The sequence below is a fragment of the Tachyglossus aculeatus genome, chromosome 4 (assembly GCF_015852505.1).
Source record: "Tachyglossus aculeatus isolate mTacAcu1 chromosome 4, mTacAcu1.pri, whole genome shotgun sequence".
Taxonomy (NCBI): domain Eukaryota; kingdom Metazoa; phylum Chordata; class Mammalia; order Monotremata; family Tachyglossidae; genus Tachyglossus; species Tachyglossus aculeatus.
In genome coordinates this window covers 64,224,165-64,241,482 of record NC_052069.1, presented here as the reverse complement: position 1 = coordinate 64,241,482, position 17,318 = coordinate 64,224,165, and the positions used below count along the sequence as shown (strand labels likewise).

The 17,318-nt window shown below is 43.2% G+C and overlaps 1 long non-coding RNA gene across 1 annotated transcript in view; it reads right to left on the bottom strand.

The window, feature by feature from the left end:
• Nucleotides 1-10,418: 10,418 nt before the first annotated feature.
• Nucleotides 10,419-17,318, bottom strand: part of LOC119926489 — an 89,912-nt gene continuing 83,012 nt past the window's right edge. Inside the window, exons 4-5 of the long non-coding RNA XR_005450336.1 lie at nt 16,584-16,688; nt 10,419-10,607 (exon numbers count right to left, since the gene is read on the bottom strand). This is a non-coding gene — a long non-coding RNA (uncharacterized LOC119926489). The remainder of the gene's footprint in view (nt 10,608-16,583; nt 16,689-17,318) is intronic.

Here is a 17,318-nt window from a genome sequence, read left to right as displayed (position 1 = left end):
AAAACCAAACATACTAACAAAATAAAATAAATAGAATAGATATGTACAAGTAAAATAAATAAATAAATAAATAAATAAGTAAATAGAGTAATAAATATGTACAAACATATATACATATATACAGGTGCTGTGGGGAAGGGAAGGAGGTAAGTTGGGGGGATGGAGAGGGGGATGAGGGGAAGAGGAAGGAAGGGGCTCAGTCTGGGAAGGCCTCCTGGAGGAGGTGAGCTCTCAGCAGGGCCTTGAAGGGAGGAAGAGAGCTAGCTTGGCGGATGGGCAGAGGGAGGGCATTCCAGGCCCGGGGGATGACATGGGCCGGGGGTCGATGGCGGGACAGGCGAGAACGAGGTACGGTGAGGAGATTAGCGGCGGAGGAGCGGAGGGTGCGGGCTGGGCTGTAGAAGGAGAGAAGGGAGGTGAGGTAGGAGGGGGCGAGGTGATGGACAGCCTTGAAGCCCAGGGTGAGGAGTTTCTGCCTGAGTGAGTTGGTAAGTCCCCTGCCCACAGTGAATTTACAGTCTAATTCTTGCTCCTTTGTTTCACAATCCTTAAGGATCTTCCTCTCCAATAGAAGAATAGAGGATATTGCCCGTGTTTGAGCTATCCAAATGTTTCTAAAGTTCTTTAATCAAAGAGGTTGAAGGATATTAGCATAACATAGGAATATAGAATTCAGAAGCCTTTCCTGCAATACTACCTGGATTGCTAATTGGCCAGTCTTGCTTCCTCCCAGAGGAATGTAGATCCTTTGGATCTTGAAAGAGACAATTACTAGATGGAGAAGGTTAGAAGAATAAGCTTCCTACTCCTCCATCTCCCTTTCAATAATTGTGGTATTTGCTTACAACATTCCAGAAACTGTACTAAGCACTGGGGTAGGTAAAAGTGAATCAGGGTGGACACTATACCTGTTCCACATGGGGCCCACAGTCTTAATCCCCACTTTACAGGTGAGGTAACTGAGGCATAGAGAAGCTAAGTGACTGGCCCAAGGTCACACAGCACGTAAGCGGCAGAGTAGGGATAAGAACCCAGGTCTTTCTGACTCCTAGGCCTGTGCTCTATCCACTTGGCCATTCTCCTTCTTTTAATCCAGTTTCAATTATAACAGGCTCCTAAATGTTTCCCCATCTACTCTACGTCAAGACCAGGGACCAAACAATCTGGGGAAAATTCAAGATGTGTGATCTGAAACCAAGAGAAAGTTCCCTTCTTCTAGGGAACTAGATTCAACGGTATTCTGCTCCTGTTAACAGAAATCATTCTGACACATTAATATCCAAGGTTTCTCCACCTTTGGCTGAGTCAGAAGTCTGGTATTTAAAGAAGCCACTGCTTCAACTGAGGAAACCTCTTTGCTTCCTGAACTGCCCCTGGAACCCTGGGATTGGGAATGCCTCTTCCTTGGCCTTTACTTAGTGCTATGTTTAATCTGTATCAATGCTTAAAACAGTGCTTGACACATACTGAGCACTGAACTAATATCATAGTAGTAATAATGATTTAGCAGAAGGTCCTTGAGCCTTTCGCTCAGCGGACGCTGCTAGTAATTCATGCCGTTGCCGCCTTTGTTTCAGATGGCTGCGTGCTTGTTATTTCTTAAAACTACCCCATTCTGAGCCTTTTAGCAGAGGAGCTCTATGCAGGAAATGGCAATCTTGGTGTCAGGCTATATAGAGTCTCCCAGCCTCCTGCAGAAAGGGAGATGATGCTCCTCTGTGCTTAATACAGCCCTGTTCACAGACTTCTCCCTCTCCCTTCTGCATCCCCCTCTCACTAGGATTTGTACCCCTTATTCACCCCTCCCTCAGCCCCACAGCATTCACAGACATATCTGTAATTTATATAAATGTCTGTCTCCCCTTCTGGACTGTTAGCTCGTTGTGTGCAGGGAATGTATCTACCAACTTGCTTACATTGCACTCTCCCAAGTGTTGTGCACAGGGTTCTGCACACAGAAAGCACTCAGTACATTGACTTATTGCCTGACTGACGGTCTTACTGAAGACCGTGGAACCAGAGTAGGATATGGGAGAGTCACCGGTTAATTTGTTTTGCCAGTCTGGCCTGGGTGTGTAGGGGTTTTCATGGTCTTAAAAACAGCTGCTCACTTTCTCTCTGCCCTATCTCAGATAAGATCAGGGAGGACCCAAATTCAGGCTCCTGGGCTAAACTCTGTTCTGATCCAAATCTCTGACTCAAAGCACACACTAGAGTGCCTGTTATTATATTGTGAGGACCCATGACTAACTACCACCTGCATATTCTCTCCCTGCACTTAATAGAGCACTCTGCATATGGTAAGTGCTTCATTAAATACTATTCTTATGACTATTATGCAACTGCTTTTCTGCTGTGTGACCCTGGGAAAGTCACTTAATATCCTTATGCTTCAGTTTCCTCATCTGTACAACAGGGTTAATAATACCTGTTATCTCTACTGCTTAGACTATGAGCCCTGTGTGGGACAGGGGCTGTGTCCAACCTGATTAACCTCCATCTACCCCAGCACTTGACACATAAAAATACTTAACAAAGAAGATGCTTATTGTTGTTACTGCACTGTGTCTGGAACTCACAGTGGTCCACCTCCCATTTCATTGTAGACTTACTTGCCATGAAAGGTCATAGAGAAGCAGTGTGGTCTAGTGGATAGAGCACAGACTTGGGAGTCAGAATGACATGGGTTTTAATCTCTACGTTGCCACTTGTCTGCTCCGTGACCTAGGGCAAGTCCCTTAACTTCTCCGTGCCTATTACCTCATCTGAAAAGTGGGGATTAACACTGAGCTCCACGTGTGACAGGGACTCCTTCCAACCTGACAACCTTGTATTCATTCATTCATTCATCCTATTGTATTTGAGCGCTTACTGTGTGCAGAGCACTGTACTAAGCACTTGGAAAGTACAAGTTGGCAACATATAGAGACGGTCCCTACCCAACAGTGGGCTCACAGTCTAGAAGGGGGAGGCAGACAACAAAACAGAACATGTAGACAGGTGTCAAAATCGTCAGAACAAATAGAATTAAAGCTATATGCACATCATTAACAAAATACATAGAATAGTAAATATGTACAAGTAAAATAGAGTAATCTGTACAAATATGTAAAAGTGCTGTGGGGAGGGGAAGGAGGTAAGGTGGGGGGATGGGGAGGAGGAGAGGAAAAAGGGGGCTCAATCTGGGAAGGCCTCCTGGAGGAGGTGAGCTCTCAATAGGGCTTTGAAGGGAGGAAGGGAGCTAACTTGACAGATGTGTGGAGGGAGGGCATTCCAGGCCAGGGGAAGGATGTGGGCTGGAGGTCGATGGAGGGACAGGCGAGAACGAGGTACAGTGAGAGTATTTACCCCAGTGCTTAATACCATGCCTAGCACATAGTGCTTAACAAATACCATTTTTTTAAAAAAAGTTGTCAGTGTTGCAATTGCAACCAACACTTAATGGCTCATCAGATAGCAGACCTCTTCTCCCCCTCCTTTCCCTGCCTCCTACCCCCTCCCTTCTCTCCTCTTTTTCTGCCAACAATATGCTTATCCAGCTGTGCAATGTTGTCCTTGTGGGCAGAATTCTCTCGTGGAATGTACAGGTGATCGTGTTTCACCCCAGGGCGTGAGATTTGGTTACTCATAGCAGTGTACCTCATAGAGTTACAGACACCATTAACAAGTATTATGTTTCTCGGCTGTTCTTTCTGAACCAGGCTCCGACGATCTGTCCTGAGTGAATCCCACAGATTGCCCTTAGATTTTTTTTTTTTTTCAGAAAAGACCGTTTTATTTCACTATTTTCTACAGACTCCTGTGAAGTCCAATCACTGCAATGAATTCAGAGCAGGAGAAGTTAATAGTGGCTAGTGGACTGTGTGTGATTTTTGCAGGCGCTCCCAACTCCCTCCCATGTGGACTAGGGATTGAGTCCCCCATCACGTTTTAATCTGTACAATGTATTCATCCATGTGTAAAGCGTATGCTAGTTCTGAGTGGAGTTGGGGTGGGAGAAGGGTAGAGGAAGGAGGAATTGTCCTCCTTCCTGCATTTTGGAGTCCAGAGGATCCAAAAGAAAAACCCAGAGATGGTTCTAGGGGAGTAAGGCCCAGGGTCCAGGCTTGAGAGGACAGCTCTTCCCAGGGATGATGTGCAGAGTTTGGCTGCTCTCTGTGGTGAGAGGAGACAGAGATGGAGACTTGGGCTCTGTGACAAAGATGCTTTAACAATGGGCTATAAAGAGAGGAAAATGTGCAGTCACCAATAGATAACTAGATTTTTACAAAAAGAGATACAGGAATTACCGCAAGTAGATCAGGATTAAATGGCTGTATAAATAATTGAATGGCTCAATGGAAAGAGCACGGGCTTTGGAGTCAGAGTTCCTGGGTTCAAATCCCGCCTCCACCACTTGTCAGCTGTGTGACCTTGGGCAAGTCACTTAACTTCTCTGTGCCTCAGTTCCCTCATCTGTAAAATGGGGATTATGACTGTGAGCCCCCTGTGGGACAATCTGATCACCTTATAACCTCCCTAGCGCTTAGAACAGTGCTTTGCACATAGTAAGTGCTTAATAAATGCCATTAGAAAAAAAAAACAATCAAAGGACAATGGGATGGCCGAGGCCAAAGGGGACCCTTGTTTGGGAACCCCTGCAATGGGCTGAGACCTCAGGGGCAGGACTCGGTCACAGAATTGACTAGACGGTAGTGACAGATTAGTAGTTCAGTACAGAGCTGTGTACACAGTTGGCACTCAAATAACACTGATTAGTAATTCAAGTTCAATTCTCAGCTGATGGCTTCAGCACGATGGCAGAGGAAATATGCCATTTTGGGTTACAGGAGGTGGGTTTGCTGGGGTGATGGAACATAATACAATAGAACTGTTAGACCTGATCCCTGCTGTCAGGGATTTTACAGTCTAGTGGAGAAATTTACAACCATGTGGGACTGTGTCCGATCTGCTTATACTGTATGGATGTAATGGATCCTCCATTCTTTCAGTGCTCCCTTTTCTGCTCCCATGGCCCCCAGCTGGAAGGGCAGAGGTGGGTGGGGAGATGGGTGAAGGTGTACTCATGAATAGGGCTGGGGACTGACTCCAAGGGACAGCTCTGATGGTGTATGCCTGGTCACAGGGGACAAAACTGAGGAATTTCCTCCCCACTGGCCCCTCCAAATGGCTATATCAAGTTTGGCCTAGCTGGGGAGAGTCTGTATGTGTCTGTGATATTAATACAATTACTACTACTGCTACAATTATTTACTACTACTACCACTACTACTATTGAGAAGCAGCATGGCTCAGTGGAAAGAGCACAGGCTTTGGAGTCAGAGGTCGTGGGTTCAAATCCCGGCTCTGCCGATTGTCAGCTGTGTGACTTTGGGCAAGCCACTTAACTTCTCTGTGCCTGTTACCTCATCTGGAAAATGGGGATGAAGACTGTGAGCACCCCCGTGGGACAACCTGATCACCTTGTAACCTTCCTAGCACTTAGAACAGTGCTCTGCACATAGTAAGCGCTTAATGCCATCATTATTATTATTATTATTAATAATGATAGAAAAGGTATTCAGCCGTGTGACATAGTGTATAGACCACGGGCCTGGGAGCCAGAAGGTTATGGACCCTAATCCCAGCTCTGCCACTTGTCTGCTGAGTAACTTTGGGCAAGTCACTTAACTTCTCTGGGCCTGTTACCTCATAGCAGCATGGCTCAGTGGAAAGAGCACGGGCTTGGGAGTCAGAGGTCATGGGTTCTAATACCGGCTCTGCCACTTGTCAGCTGTGTGACTTTGGGCAAGTCACTTAACTTCTCTGGGCCTCAGTTACCTCATTTGTAAAATGGGGATTAAGACTGAGCCCCACTTGGGACAACCAGATCACCTTGTATCCCCCCCAGTGCTTAGAACAGTGCTTTGCACATAATAAGTGCTTAACAGTTACTATCATTATTATTATTCTCTGGGCCTCAGTTACCTCATCTGTAAAATGGGGATTGAGACTTTGAGCCCTACATTGGACAGAGTCCATGTCCAACCTGATTTGCTTGCATCCAGTCCTGTGCTTAGTACAGTGCCTTGCACAAAGTGCTTAACAAATATAATTAATTTATTAAATTCCTGTGACAAGCACTGCACTAAGTGCTAGAATAGTTAGTAGGTCAATATTAGAGTAGTACTAGGTACAATATAAGCAGATCAGACACAGTCCCTGACCGACATGTTTGTAAATTTCTCCACTATACTGCAAAATTCCTGAGAGCAGGGATCAGATCTAACAATTCTATCGTGTTGTACTTTCCCAAGTGCTTAGTACAGTGCTCTGCACACAGTAAGCACTCAATACGATTGACTTGACTGACTTTTGTAGTGCAGGAGTGGGTACACCAGGCCTGGTCCACCTCTGGTGTCTGCAGGAGCAGGCTGTCTGCTCAGCTCTCACCGCTTTCCCAGTTGGTCTCCAGGCCCTCATGTCTGCAAGTTTCCTCACCAATCCTGTGAATGTGTTTTCTCCCTGCCTCCCTCTACTACCCACCCCAGCCTCTGTACAGATCTGTGATTTCCCCTCCCTGAGAACTGACGGCACTCAAGAAAATAACCACTGAGATATGTGTGATGCCCTGTGCTGAGTGAAGACATACGGTGTGTCATTAGGTGCTGAGTTTGCCCAAACTCAGATGCCTACTGAGGGGGCTCTCCCAACCACTCCCATCCCAACTACTCCCAGAGGTGCTATTCCATATCCGGCTGGGTCTGTGCAGTCATGGTGTCACTTCTGAGTGAGCAGGAAGCTGGGATCCCCAAATAATTCCAGGCACAAAGGCATTTTCTGCCATATCCATTCCTGATGGGATAGACCAGCTGAAAAACCAGCTGTTTCAGTGTGGGTGGCCTATCCACAGCCTGGTGTGGATCTGTATCCTCAGCCTTTGCCCCAGAGATTTATGGGTTTTCCCCTGCCACGTCCCATTATTTTCCCAATTCCTGTCCAGATATTGCCTCCACACTCAAAATGAAGTTGGCACACTTAGATGATAAGCCCCTGGAGGGCAGGGATGGTGTCTACTATCAAACAATCATTTATTGAGAATTTATTGTGTGCAGGGCACCATACTAAGTGCTTGGGAGAGTACTCAGGACTCAGAAAATATGCAGTAAATACTTCTGATATTTTATCTGGAGGGGAAGGGAGATCTTCAGGTGCAGATATCATGCAAGTGGAGGTGAGGTTTTTTTTAATCAATCATGTTTATTGAGAGCTTACTGTGGGCAGAGCACTGTCCTAAGTGCTTGAGAGAGTACCATGTACTGGAGATGGTAGACATAATAGACTGCCCTCTATGAGCTTATAGACTAGAGGAGAATATAAACGTTTAAATTAATTATAGGTATGTATATAAATTCCGTGGAATTGAGGGAAGGGTGAATAAAGAGTGCAGGTGTGACAGAAGGGACTGGGGAAAGAGGAAACTTGAGTATTCACATATACTTACGTATATATCCTTAAACTCTACTATTTCCCCTTTCAGTAATTTATTTTAACTTTGTCTCCCTCTGTAGACTCTAACCTCCTTGTGGGCAGGGGTCACATCTACCAGCTCTAATGTAGTGTACTTTTCCAAGTGCTTAGTAAATCGCTCTGCATACAGTAAGAGCTCAAATAGCATTGATCAATTTAAGTAGCCTGAGTCTGTCTGATAGGTCCCACACACAACTGCCAATGATGTCAGTAAAATTTACTACTAACGGTGCCTCTATTTGGTGTCATGATTTTCCTAAAGGTTGCTCCATATTCATTCATTCAATCATATTTATCGAGTGCTTACTGTATGCAGAGCACTGTACTAAGTGCTTGGAAAGTGCAATTCAGCAACAAATAGAGAACAATCCCTCCCCAACAACAGGCTCACATATGACCACTCTATTTCTGATTGCTGTGCATTAGGCCTGGTACCCCTTCTGGAACCATGGGCAGTTAGATAAATATGTATGCTTATAGAAACAGCAACTTACGTACCCCAGTACCCCATAATGAGGGTCAGTAGGCTAGGAAGGGAAATCAAGAGAAAAAACAAGTCATAAGATTCATTTTAATTTTGAACACCTTTTATTTCACTGCTTGTATTTTTGTTCATTTCATTCACTCTTTTCCTAATTGTACATTTGGCCATTTGTTTTCTTTTATTCCCTTGTATGTTTCCAAGGGGCTTGTACAGGGCTCTGTGCAGAGGGCCCTCAGTACCATTGCTGTGCACATGGCAGGTGCTCAGTGCAGTCATCTGAACTTCATAAGCACCCAATATAGTGCTCTGCCTATAGTAGATGCTTGTAAGATTCATTCATTTTGAGTGCTTACTGTGTGCAGAGCAATGTAGCACTTGGAAAGTACAATTAGGCAACAGATTAAGACAATCCCTTCCCAACAACGGGCTCACAGTCTAGAAGGGGGAAGACAGGCAACAAAATAGGCATCAATAGCATCAAAATAAATAAACAGAATTATAGATATGTACACATCATTAATAAAATTAATAGAATAATAAATATCTACATATATACCCAAGTGCTGTCAGGCAGGGAGGGGGGTAGAGCAGAGGGAGGGAGTAGGGGTGATGGGGAGGAGGAGCAGAGGAAAAAGGGGGCTCGGTCTGGGAAGTCCTCCTGGAGGAGGTGAGCTCTCAGAAGGGCTTTGAAGGGGGGAAGAGAGCTAGCTTGGTGGATGTGAGGGAGGAGGGCATTCCAGCCCAGAGGTAGGACGTGGGCCAGGGGTCGACAGTGGGACAGGCAAGGATAAGGCCTAGTGAGGAGGTGAGCGGTGGCAGAGGAGCAGAGTGTGCGGGCTGGGCAGGGCTCCCACCCCCAGATTGAATTTGCAGGGGTCCACGTCCTTCCGGAAATCAGCAGTGAGATTAAAGACCAGAATGGGCTGAGCCTGCGGGACATCGCGGAAGAGGGAGGCCACTGCCATGAGATGCTGTTGATGCGCCAACCAATGTGGCCAGGCATTTCTTTACACCTTATGCCCCTCACCATTCCTACACACTGTCATACCATCGGCAAAAACTACACAGTTGAAAAAGGTCAAAAGAAAATTACACTCAAAAAACTTTGGTGGGGAATATTTCACCATCTTTTTAGCATGTTCTCTTTATAGTGAGCACCCTTTATTAACCTCTCCCTCAGGCTCATAGCACTCTTGTATATACCCATAATTTCTGTACATTAATCTAATTCTTTCATAGTATTAATCCATAATTTATTTATATTTACATTAATACGAATATAATGTCCTTCTGCAATCTTCTTGTGGGCAGGGAACATGTCTACCGACTGTGGTATTTTGTACTCTCCCAAGTGCTTAGTAGAGTGCTCTGAACACAATAAACATTCAATAAATATGATCAATTGAGTTATAGTTAAAACAGTTTTTTAATTTAATGTAGTGGTATTGAATTTTTAGGACTCTCCATTTAAGCTTGTATTTGAAAACTTCCTAGGATATGCATTTTCTTTGCATTTTTGATTGTCAAGGGGCAAGTGTTCAACCCTGTTGGCCTTATAGGCAGGGCCTTGGTTCCACCATGCACTTTTTGTTTTTTTAATCCACGCCCATCCTGATGAGTGTGGCTTGAGAAGCAGTGTTGCTCAGTGGAAAGATCACGGACTTTGGAGTCAGAGCTCATGGGTTCAAGTCCCGGCTCCACCAGCTGTCAGCTGTGACATTGGGCAAGTCACTTAACTTCTCTGTGCCTGTTACCTCATGGGTAAAATGGGGATTAAAACTGTGAGTTGCCTGTGGGGCAACCTGATCACCTTGTAACCTCCCCAGCGCTTAGAACAGTACTTTGCATATAGTAAGCGCTTAACAAATACCATCATTGTTATTATTATTATTATTATCCTCTCACCATCTACAGAGAGAGCAAGTGAGAGTATTCTAGGCTGGCATTTGCTCATCGGGAAAGTTATGCTGGACTTCATGGGCAAGATAATTTACCTAAAAGGAATCCCTATTCATCATAGGAAATAAAGAAAGAATGTCCATTTGTTAAAGAATCATGGATTAGACACAGGTTCAAAAAAAAAAAATCCTGAAAGGCCGTAGCTGTCTTCCAGAGGAAGCATTTGAGTGTTTTAGAGATGGTTTTCCTCTCGAATGTGGTTGCCTAAGGTGAGCCACAGTTCCATTCATTGTTCAGTGAGCTTGTCCCCAGAGTTAAACCCACCGACAGCAATGAATGTTCATTGGGACCTTTGTTAAACTCTGCAAGAATGGGGAGAGAAAAAGACTTCTGTCCAGTTTTGTTGCTGTCTTTAGCAGACAGGCGGAAAGCATGAAGAAAGGAGGGTGGTGGTTGCCGCAGGGTACAATCAACGGTCGATGGTTTCTACTTTAATTCCAAACTCACCGACAGCGTTGAATGTTCACTGAAGCAACCATTCAAAGCAGAATTCCACTGACTCGAAGGTGTCCTGAAATGCCTGAAAAGCCAGAAAGTTGAAAAGTGCCACAGGAGTTCTGATTATACAGTTTAAACAGAGTGAGTTACAACAATAGTATAAAGAAAGAGGGTAATATCTTCTAGGCTGGATTTGGCAGCGCTTCAGATCTCGTTGCTAGGAGAGAAAATAAAATAAAAGTGTGTCACTAATGAAAAAAATTATATATGTTTGTTGCATCTTTGGGTCCCTGTGTTAAATGATCAAATTTCCAATGAAGCGAGGCCACTCAAATTGATTTCATATATTAAATCAAAGCTCTAATATATACATCTGTATCAGGGGGATGTAATACTCCTGGAGCGTGTAATCCCATTAAAATTACCGTTAGGGATCAGTTCAGGGGAACTGAAATCAATTTAGAGTTTCTGAATGATGCCTCCTATTTCAATGGCTTTTCCTCTGTTTAGTCCTTTCTTTATTGGTATTTGTTAAGCTCTTACTATGTGCCAGACACTGTTATAAGCGCTGGGGTAGATACAAGGTAATCAGGTTGGACACAGTCCATGGGGCACTCAGTCTTAAACCCCATTTTACAGATGAGATAACTGAGGCACAGAGATGTTAACTGACTTGCGCAAGTTCACACAGCAGACAAGCAGCGGAGCTCGGTCCTTCTGATTCCCAGGCCTGTGCTCTAACTACTCAGCCATGATGCTTATACTTTATGCCTTAGCCTTAAACTTTCATTGAGGGATCCCAGACACAGATGCAATTAGTAAATGAGCTAATGGTTTAATGTGCTTGCTTGATCTTAAGGCTCAAATGGAATGTCATCATTACAAAGTGAAGAGGAAGACAAATATAGACTCCACTTGTACATTATGGATACTCTTACAACCCTCTTCTGGGTTAATTGACCTAGGATCTTTTTGAAGCATTATTCAAGCTAGCCATGTTCTCTTCACATCAGGATTTTTAAAATTAATGGAGAAGTCGACTATGATAAAACTGAATTTTTGTGCAATTCTGAATTTTTGAATGCACTGTTTTTAATGTTTTTCCAAACCAGGAATTTTTCTTACAGTATCCAACTGGGAAGACAGAATTAAATGTAATCACTTAAGAATTTAGTATTTAAAGTCCACTAACATCATTTTATAGTTTGGAACTCCCCTCAAAGGCACAAAGAGATTTTCTGGGAAAGAAATACAGAAAAATTATCTTGTTACTGATCCATTTGTTTACATTATCAACTCCAAGAGGATACATTGCTGCTGTGGTATTATACTAGTGGAAAGTCAGTTTATAGTCACTTATTAATCATTCCAAGCTTCTCTTGATAAATTTGCTAATATCTGTATAATGACCCCAAAGATAAAGTCCATACAACCTGTGTTCTATTTCCATAAATCCAACATGTGATTAGATCCAACTCATGATATTCTTGATAGTGAAGGGGTGACATATGAAAAAATATGATTTTTTGATTTATCTGATATTTTTCGGGCTTTAAAAGATTCATTCATTCAATTTTATTTATTGAGCGCTTACTGTGTGCAGAGCACTGTACTAAGTGCTTGGGAAGTACAAGTTGGCAACATATAGAGATGGTCCCTACCCAACAGTGGGCTCACAGTAGAAGACTGAGCAATAACAATAACATATGAGAAATAACAATAACTGAGCAATAACATATGATTATGTTTACTTACGGAATGGCTATGTGTGGGGCATAGTAAATGCTTAATAAATGCCATCATCAGTCAGTGTTAACTGGGAAATCACTTCATTTTTACAATAGAGGACATTAGAATTAAATTGCCATTGCTTCAAGAGGCTATTTTAAATTATCCAGAAATTTTAGATGCTTAAAAATAAACAGGGCCTATTTTTAAATAAACAAGAACTATTCTACAGACGCAGAATAATTAGCATCTGTAGGTTCAAATGTAGGTGCTTTTTTAAGTGCTTACTCCGTCAAGCACTGTTCTAAGCGCTGAGGTAGATATATTCGTTAATTAGGTCAGAGTCAGTCACTGCCCACATGGGGCTCACAGTGTAAGAGGGGAAAAAGGGTATTGAATCCCCATTTTACAGTTGAGGAACCTGAGGGGCAGGGATGGTGTGACAGAAATTCATACAGCAGGCACCTGGCAGAGCTGAGATTAGAACCCATATTATCTGACTCCCAGGCTAATTCTCTTGTCACAATCAATCAATTGTGTTTATTGAGCACTTATTGTGTGCAGAGCACTGTTCTAAGTGCTTGGAAGAGTACTCTGCCCATAACAAGCTTACAATCTAGAGGGACAAGTTAACAGACTAGAGGACACACAGTTTCTCTGGTGCTGTACCTCACGTTCATTCTTATCCCAGCTGAGCAAGGCACTTCCAGGTTCAAGCTGGCCATCGTGTTCAGGTTGGAGAAAGGCTCTATAACCTTCTATTTCCAGACTCTAATGAGGCATGTTCCTTCCTCATTTCACCAAACTCCATGGGCTCATGAAAAGGCGTGCGGTGAAACGGGGGTATCGTGAAGGTGTTCTGCTCGTAAAATGTCATCCTTGAAAGTTTTGGAATTCAGTCGTCTTGACAGTCTACATCCTATTTATGTGTAACCTTTAATTTGTGTGGATACAAGCACTAGAAATTGGAATAATCATCCCACTGATGAGTATGATACTCATGAATAAGGTATCTAATAATGAGTCATTCATGTACACTCTTCATGTCATAGAGTTGTATGAATTCTTTCCAACATGGATCTAAATTATTCTACTAAAATTAAGCCAGATTTATATTAAGAGGCTTGCTGGAACATTCAGTTTTGGGTTTTGTTTTTCTTTACTTTTTTGTTTGTGTAAAAGTTAAAAGGTCATAAATAAACCAAAGCACTTTCCTTCTTCGGAGAAACGATCTCAGCAAATGTGAAATGTCACAAAAAAAAAAGCAGAAGTCTAACATAAATTGACAGAGGAATTAGAGGAGGTGGTGTATTGTGCCACTGTTGAGGCCATAGGGACTTGGGCTGTTAAGTTGTCTGTTTTAGAAATAGATTAGAAATCTTGCCTGATGACCTGGACTTAATCTAAGTGACTGCCTTCGCCAGTCCTTCCAGAGGGCAAGTGTGTGAAATAGAGCATCTCACTCTCCGCTCAAGCCTTTCCTCTGGGTAGAGGATTGACCTAAATTAAAGATGTGGATCTAGTGCTGCACAATGAAACTCCATAACGCTGCCTCACCAGCTCTGCCTGCGCTTTTGAATAAGTTGGCTTGAACCTCCTTCCTGGGCCGTCCTGGAAGGTTCATGATTTGATCTCCTGAGGGTGCAGAGAGTTCAAGGCACAGGGGCAGCCTCGCGTTACGAGGTTGGTTTGTACAGCCTTACTTCCTTTATACAAAAATAGATCTTGTCTGGATTCAGAGGAAGAAATAGTTAACAGTTCTTTTCAAAAACCCATCCCTGCTGGTCACCTGCTTTCAGTCCTTTATCTTTTCTAGCTTGAGTCCATGTTTGGCTGCTTCTGCTCAAAGCTAATGTACCGGGTGTCCCGGTGGCCTGAAGAGATGGATGAATAATGAACAATCCATTTCTGATTGTGTATTTGTAGTCAGAAAGGGAGATCTGGCATGCCATACACCAAAAACTTTCAGGAACCAACATTTTGAGTTGCTTCCCCAGGTCGCCTAACCATCATGGCTAACAAGTTAACCTTCAAAACCGTTCAGTCCATGGTTCCCCATACCAACGGTTGCCCATCCACCCCCACATCAAACACACTCCTTACCATTGGCTTTAAAGCATTCAATCACTTTGCCCCCTTCTACCTTACCTCACTGATCTCCTATTTCAACCCAACCTGAACACTTCACTCCTTTAATGCCAGGGGACTCACTGTACCTCTATCTCATCTCTTTTTGCCTCCAACCTCTCGCCTACATCCTGCCTCTGGCCTGGAATGCCCTCCCTCTTCACTCTCTCTGACTTCATAGGCTTATTAAAAGCTCATCTCCACCAGGAGGCCTTCCCCCACAAGCTCTCATTTCCTCTTCTCCCACTCCCTTTTGTGTCACCCATGTCCTTGGATTTACCCCCTTTATTCACCCCTCCCTCAGCCCCATGGCACTTACATTCGTATTTACTTATATTAATGTCTGTCCCCCCCCCTAGACTGGGCAGCTGCATGGCATAGTGGACAGAGAACAGCCCTGGGGGTCAGAAGGTCATGGATTCTAATCCCAGCTCCACCACTTTGTCTGCTGCCTTGGGTAAGTCATTCACTTCTCTGTGCCTCAGTGCCCTCATCTTTAAAATGGGGATTGACTGAGTACAGCACCTGGCACGAAGTAAGCTCTTAACAAATATTATTATTATCATTATCATCATTATGGGCAGGGAACGTATCTACCATCTCTGTAATATTGTACTCTTCCAAGCACTTGATACAGTGCTCTTCACACAATAAGCACTCAAAAATATGATTGGAAACATCATCACCCTCACAAGAAGGGGGAAATCTAAATCAATCATTATAATAATACTAACGATAGCATTTATTTAGCGCTTACTTTGTGCAAAGCACTGTTCTAAGTACTAGGGAGGTTACATGGTGATCAGGTTGTCCCATGGGGGGCTCACAGTCTTAATCCCCATTTTACAGATGAGGTAACTGAGGGCCCAGAGAAGATAAGTGACTTGCCCAAAGTCACACAGCTGGCAATTGGCGGAATTGGGATGTGAACCCGTGACCTCTGACTCCAAAGCCTGTGCTCTTTCCACTGAGTCACGTTGCTTCTCTTTGACCGTTTCATATTGAGGGAAAAGAAACAGGAAAGTCAAGCTTTCAGGGCATTGTGTCCCTTTTCTAACTGTAGCATTTACTGCTGACCCACAGCTGTTGGGGAAGAGAAGTCCAAATTCTATTCAGTCATATTTATTGAGCCCTTCCTGTGTGCAAGGCACTGTACTAAGTGCTTGGGAGAGTACAATATAACAGTAAACATTCCCTGTCCACAGCAAGCTTACAGGTTAGAGGACTGTAAACCATGGGCGTAGAATTCAGAAGATTTGGATTCTAGTCCCAGCTCCACCAGATTCATTCATTCATTCATTCAATCATATTTATTGAGCGCTTAAGGTGTGCAGAGCACTGTACTAAGCACTTGGGAAGTACAAGTTGGCAACGTATAGAGAAGGTCCCTACCCAACAACGGGCTCAGAGTCTAGAAGGGGGAGACAGACAACAAAACAAAACATGTAGACAGGTGTCCGTTGTCAGAACAACTAGAATTAAAGCTATATGCACATCATTAACAAAATGAATAGAATAGTAATTATGTTGTGTGACCTTGGGCAAGTTGCTTAATATCTTTAGGTCTTGGTCTCCTCATCTGTAAGATGGGGATTAAATATGTCTTCCTTCCTTCTTAGACTCTGAGCCTCATGAGGGATACAGACTGTCTGACCCTGACCTGATTCTCTTGTGTCTACCACTGAGCTAAGCAGGACTGGGATTGGCTCATAGAAAGCTCAATAAATACCACTGATTGATTGAGTCTTTCCTCTTCTCTGTCGGAGAGTAAGCCCCTTCTGGGAAGGACGACTTCTCTGTTTTTTTCCCCTCAATTATTAGTCCAGTGCATTGCCCTAAGTGGGCATTCAGTGAATACTCTTACTACTTTGATTACGGCTACTACCCTGCAGCAAAATGGAAGAGTTACTTTTAACCCACAGGGGGATTAGCAAGAAGCAGTATTAGACTATTTATCACTCAGTGGATGAAGAAAAAGGTTTTAATACCCCTAGTCCTCTAATTCTTCCCTTATTGAAAGATAAATTACTTCAGAAGAGGCTTCCCATCCGAACCAACTATTAGTAGAGCTGAGACCTACACACAGTTTTCTCTGCAATCACCCACTAAGGTTGCTTCCTAGTTTCTTTCTTTCTTTATTTTTCTTTTCCTTCCTTCATTTTCTTCTTCCAGCTCCTTCCCTATACTTTCAGATATGGCAATGGTATTAAAGGAAAGATTATTCCCTATACATACGATGAATAATTAAGTGAAAAAAAATAATGGATCCAGATAGGAGAAGACACTATAATAAATCCAGTTAAAATACACAATCCATGTGTAGATCAAAATAGTTTACCTCTTCAGCAGTTCCCAGTTGGCTTTGTGTTTTTCTTCATTTAAGAAAACAAAATTCGTAGCTCCTTATTCACAGAGGTCCTAATATACACTGAAGGCATGCATCCTGAAAGAATAGGTAAAGTTGGCATTCTTACATTTCTATTAAGAATAACTAAAGATATAGTAGCAACATATTGTACTGAATTGAAATTACTAGACACCAAGCTGCAACTAGAAAATTATTTACTAAGCCAAATTATTTTGAGACCACTCAGAAGCAACCCCTTTCACAATGTGAAAAACATCCCAAAGCAGTTGTTGGCTTCCCCCTGCCCACCCCCTAAATAATCTGTTTTATGGTAACACCAGTGCAGGTGTTAGGGCACTGATTAATCAATCAAGTGTATTTATTGAGCACTTACTCTGCGCAGAACACTGTACTAAACCCTTGGAAAAATACAATGCAACTTAATAGTTAATAGACATGATCCCTGCCCACAAAGAGTTTACAATCTACAGGGGAAGACAAATATTAAAGTAGATTAGGGGTAGGGGAAAGAGTATATAAGAAAATTTATGTACATATTGTGGGGTTGGGATGAGGGGTACACAGGGGTACACAGTCAAGTTCACAGTTGATACAGAGGGGAGGGTGGATAAGAGAAATAAAGGACTTAATCTGGGAAGGATTCTTGGAGGATATATGACTTTAAAGAGGGCTTTGAAGGTGGGGAGAGTGGAGGATTGCAATTCT